Here is a 6,126-nt window from a genome sequence, read left to right on the forward strand (position 1 = left end):
AATATATTGGAAAACAATGTTTGAAAGTCAATTTTTGCTTGTATAACGAAGTGTATTTCCTATGGTCAGGCAGTAGCTTTTGATCTTATGTGAGACCCACTGAGTGGAAACTAGTCTTAGAGTTTAGATCACAACAATGATATTTACTCATGTGACCTAGAAGGTATTTCAAGGTAGTGCACGGGATAGAAGTTGAATGCACTGCGAACCTGCCTCCTGGGGCAAATATTTGCCTGGACCTCCCATTCATTCATGTTCAGACCACCATCATTCTCCCAGCATTTACTGGGAGCCCATACAACTTGCCCAGTCACTGCATAGATTTGGCAAGCACATAAGGAATTCAGTTTTAAAAAAGTTCATGACCAGGTACGGACTGGAATTCAAAATAGGCCCTGGCATTTCAAGTACACAGAGGCCCAAATAGCCCACTCCACCCAAACAATGTAGGCCTCTATAAAAATATATTGCATAACCAGGCTCATATGTAAAACCCTGCTTCATCTAAATAAACCATTTTCATAAAAATATACTTTTAGTAGGATGTGCTATTGGGTACTCCTAAAGAGAAAATTGCCATTTTAAGAATTAAGGGCCACCCCCTGGGATCATAGGATTCACAGTGCACACAAACAAACCAAGGCACACATACATGCTAGGCCCCATCAGCCAATTAATGGACAGAGTTCTGTCTGCCACACTACTTCCTGTTACAGTTAGAGCTGCATTATTTCCTGTCAGGTGATCTCTGAGGGAGCACACAGCCCATCACTAAATGGTGGCTCAAGGGAAAGGATGTAAAAGGGCAATATTTACTGATATATATATATAAAGTATATACCAGTTTGGCGAGATGCTTTAATACGTCACTTAACATAATGTAAACTATATGTTTAGTGTTCATTCTGGGAGTATAGTTTTCATTTAACATCCCAAAAACAAAACCCCAGAAATCCACCTTGTGTGTGCACTCACAGACTGATGCCCTACCTGCACTTATAAGAAGAAGCAAATGGAAGAAACAGCTGATGAGCAGCACTAGCCCTTCTGCTTCGTATTATGCAAAAACTTTTATAAGACTACAGATTGACATTGATTTTTTGACAGTCAGTGGCACATTGATCTATCAATGAACAATTAAACCCCCAATTTGGCTTTCAACACTCTTTGTCCCTGGGACTCCCTATTGTAACAGCAGAGACATCAACACCAGTACCCATGTAAAAAAGTGTCAGACACTTAAGGACTAGTTTAGTCTGATGACTAGAAAGGAGGACTCTATCTATCTATCTATCTATCTATCTATCTATCCAGTTTTTAATTTGTCCTGGTCTTACAGATCTTTGAAGCTAATTTTATTCTCATTGTCTCCTTTATTGTCACAGTGACTTTTACACTAATGTCAAATGCAAAAAAAATCTCAGTCGGATACAAGTAGCTTTCTGCTCTCTAACTGAACTACAGCTCCCCTGACACAACCAACAATCCCCCAAACATAGCACTGAAAGGTGTAGATAGATGACCATTTTATACATGTGTCAAACAGTTGAACAAAATGTGTGGCTCTGTGGGAACTTGTGGCAGACTAGGCAAATTTGGAAGAAAAGGGTGGAATCACATAAGAAACAGATTTTACACAGTGTGCAGCCAAATTTCTGCCAGATTGTGCTCCTGCTCCACTCTAATGCTATTGTGACTGAGCGAAACTCACCCCCACACTTCTTTCTTTCCACTCTGCTAGAGAAAGCTACAGTAAAAGTAACGGAGAAACCCAGAATTTGGCACCAGAAATGAACCCACTGGCCAATCTACAAATGCTATTTGTGTTCTTAAAATGACCTGATGCTTGCACAATGCCTTTTGTGCTGCTTTACTGCATTCAGGGAACAGTGAGTGTCCAGTCACAGACAAATCCAGGGTGCAGCAAAATGCTCCTAGTAAAGCAAAATACCAATAAATTCTGCCTGGCACGTAATGGGTCCAAGACAGCAGTTATTGTTAAAAACGGTTGGAGAATAACAGGCAACACAAACATTTTATAACAATTTTTCCCAACTTGCAGCCCTTTTATAATTGTTAAACTACAACTGTTAGCACTCCCAACAGCTGGCAACTGCAAGGCTATAAATTGGGCAGTCCTATTTTGTATAAATATTGGAGACCCACAAAGTATGTTGCACCCAGTCACTCTGTAACTAAAGTTAAAATTTACTCTCCATGTATCTTTTTATTGTACAGGTATGGAATCTATTATCCAGAATGCTTGGGTTTTATAGATTAGTGATCTTTCCATAATTCAGATCTCCATACCATAAGCCTGCTAAAAACCATTTAAACATTAAATAAACCCTATAGAAATTTTTTGCCACCAATGTTGATTCGTTCACCTTAGTTAGGGTCAAGTACAAGGCACTGTTTTATTATGACAGAAAAAAAGGAAATTATTTTTAAAACTAAAATGATTCTATTATGCTGGACTCTATGGGAGATGGCCTGTATCTGGGGATTGCCTGTATTTGTTGTAAAAATGTATTTCTTGTGTTCCCTTGCAGTTTCCTTCCCTCTTATATCAGGGAAAAGGGGTGGAATCACACAAGAAGCAGATTCTACACAGTGTGCAGCCAAGTTTCTGGCAGATTGTACTCCTGCTACGCATCTCGCCACCATCCCTTAGTTCAAGTCATCCTGGCCTTCTTTAAAATCTTGTCCCCTTGAATTCCCTTGATATGTTATATCACTGCTTTATTTTCTCTATGCAGTTTAACATTGATAGGGACTTTATACATTTGCTGAAGTACAGAATGCTACAATACAATATTCCAATGAAATAAAAGGCAGCAAATTCTCATTGCATGTGTTGCCTGTCAGTGGGCTCTGGGGCTGAGTTTAATACACAGAATGTTGCTGGAGTCAGTAGCAAACACATACAGGAGACATAGGCATATCATGGTCTCCTTTTGTGCCTTAGATGCAGGTACCTATAGTGGGCCATTGACGGCATTGTGGCCATAAGTAGCAGTACCTTTCCCAGGACTCACAAGCAGTGCATGATACTCAATAGCACCCTGTGTCTGTAATTCCCTATAGGCAAGGTAGTTCCAACCTGCTGGGGGGGAGGGGGTTAACACAATAGCCAGAGGACCATAGATTGGATATAATCGCTATAGACACAGCAAACTAAAGCTGTTCAGCATTAACCACCAACAAAGGTCAAAAACAATAAAACATAAAAAAAAGTTTTCTATAAATATTTAATTTAAAACATTTCATCAAAGCACTGATACATTATAGTTAGTTATAGTTACACCTGAGATGCATTAAAGAGCCAGTGCTAGACTTATGCTCAGTTAAAGGGGATGGTTTATTGGAACTTTCTCTTTCTGTAGCATACATGAAGGGTAACAGCAAATACTTGTTCCAAATCACTTGTGTATGTGCCGCACAACCCTTTGGACAGTCAAATCCCCATTCATCTTATGTTGCTGCCAGGAAAATGCACTAAAACTGCAATGAATTCACCTATGTCATATTATTTTAACATGAAAAGCATGAAAAGCAGTAAATATTTGATTTCAGCCTAAATGCCCTGCCAATCAAAGTCACTAAAAGAGAAAGGATGAGCATCTGAAATAGAGATCCAAACCTATCACTTCATAAGCAATGTTAATGACAAATGGGAATTATATGGAGAATTCACTTCATACCTTGCATGGCTGTCATTTCTTGCTAGACACAATCCATAATGAGGTACAATTGATCTCCACCCAAGAAACAAATTTTGACATAATGAAAGAACCTTCTAATGTACACTGATTAAACATTGTGTAAATGTAATAAAGCTTAAAGCAGTTTATCCCTTTTTGTTTTATGGTTCTAACTCTTGTAACAATATAGCAAAAGTCAGTTCCCCTTCAGGACTTGTAATGAATATTCTCTGCTACATTGTTGCAGGAGCCAGAGCCAGCAGTGCAGAATATAAACAGTCAGGCAGACACTTTCAAAACCAGTTACACTAAAATCACATAATTATACAAATTGTTTTATTATTGTATAAAGGATCCTTAGGATCCATTATCTGGAATAGGTGGGACCTGGGGTTTTCCACATAAGGTATATTTCTGTAAACTGAATCTCCATACCCTGTCTACTTAAAAAAACAAACATTTAAACATTAAGTCCAATAGCATTGTTTTGCCACCAATTTGGATTCAGTAAGCTCAGTTACTATCAAATACAAGGTACTGTTTCATTATTACAGAAAAAAAGGAAATTATTTTTTAAAATTATATTTATTTGCTTAAATTGTTGCATATGAAAGATGACCTTTTGGTAATTCGGGGCTTTCTGGATAACCGGTGTCTGGATAAGGGATCCCATCCCTGTATTATAAAGTTTCTTAGAATGGCACTTTCATTAGCAAAAATTGTTTTTGAGTGCAGAACCTTAGTATTAGTGCAGAACCTTACTTATTAGTGCAGAACCTTACTTATTAGTGCAGAACCTTACTCATTAGTGCAGAACCTTACTTATTAGTGCAGAACCTTACTTATTAGTACAGTACTTTACTTATTAGTGCAGAACCTTACTCATTAGTGCAGAACCTTACTTATTAGTGTAGAACCTAACTTATTAGTGCAGAACCTTACTCATTAGTGCAGAACCTTACTTATTAGTGTAGAACCTAACTTATTAGTGCAGAACCTTACTTATTAGTGCAGAACCTTACTTATTAGTGTAGAACCTAACTTATTAGTGCAGAACCTTACTTATTAGTGCAGAAACTAACTTATTAGTGTAGAACCTTACTTATTAGTGCAGGACCTTACTTATTAGTGCAGAACCTAATATATTAGTACAGAACCTTACTTATTAGTCCAGAACCATACTTATTAGTGCAGAACCTTACTTATTATTACAGAACTTAACTTATTAGTGCAGAACCTTACTTATTAGTGTAGAACTTTAATTATTAGACTGAATGAATCCATCTATTTTTGCACTTAGAACTCCAGGTTCCAGAGACATATGACAGTTGCTTGGAAAAGTAGACTACCACATTTCCAGCTGATTTCCCAATAGAAAGGGTGCCAGCACCCACTATAAATTGCACGCACTGTGCTCAAGATCACCCTTTGTACCATTGCCCTTACAGTAAGTTGTTTGGGAGCAACTTGTTATTCTGGTTCCCTAAACAGAGAGGGCAGCTCCAGCAATGTAATGTTAGGGTCACACTGGGCATTAGCTTGCAGCTTAGATATAAGAAGTATGTGTTTAGCTATACGTTTGTTAGTTTGAGGTAATTTGAATGTATATCTGTCCCTTTAAGGAGATGCAGCAGGGTGGAATCAAATGAATATCATGTTATAAACTGCTTGTACCTAAGGTGCAACCTAGGAAGGTGCAGACATAGCATCATGTGACTATAAGAAACAGAGTAATACCCCCCCCCCCCCTTGCTGTTCTCAGGCTGGAAGGCAGGTGGAGGATGGGGGGGGGAACAGGCAATTTCTCATGACTGACAAAATGCAATACTTCTGCTGAACTTTTCACAGGACCACCCCTGGGCTCAGTGACCCCCAAATAAAAACCTGCATGAGAGCAGTAAAGCATTACTTGGCCTCTCTGGTATTCTGAACCCTGTGCCCCATGTGCTAACTGAATTAGTGCATAATTACAGTACCCTGGTAGCTTATTTCTACTGTGCCTTTAATAGAAAAAAAATGAATTTTTTCCAATAAAAGCCTATCAGTCCCATCTCTGTGTCAGGGGCATTCTGGTCTCTGGTGGTCACATGATCCCCCTTCTCCCTGGGACCCTGGAATTTAAAGCTGGGCCACTTGTGAGAAGCAATTTCAGTGTCCAGAATAGAGTTGTTAAATGGTGAGGTGGGCTCCTCTGTGATGTCTTCTGTATTCTGGCTGATCCCAGGAAGTGAGATTTCTACCTGCTGCTTTTATTTTAACTGCTTAGAAAAGAGTAACTGGGAATAAATTCCTTTTTACCTCATACTGAACTTCTGCTTCATACACTGGAACTGTTAACTATATGGTGGCACTCTGAGCCAGGCTATGGCCAAGGGCCTTCTAACTATATACAAAGGGTATTACAGCCAACATGTTGGTTTGT

The sequence above is a fragment of the Xenopus tropicalis genome, chromosome 8 (genome assembly GCF_000004195.4).
Source record: "Xenopus tropicalis strain Nigerian chromosome 8, UCB_Xtro_10.0, whole genome shotgun sequence".
NCBI lineage: Eukaryota > Metazoa > Chordata > Amphibia > Anura > Pipidae > Xenopus > Xenopus tropicalis.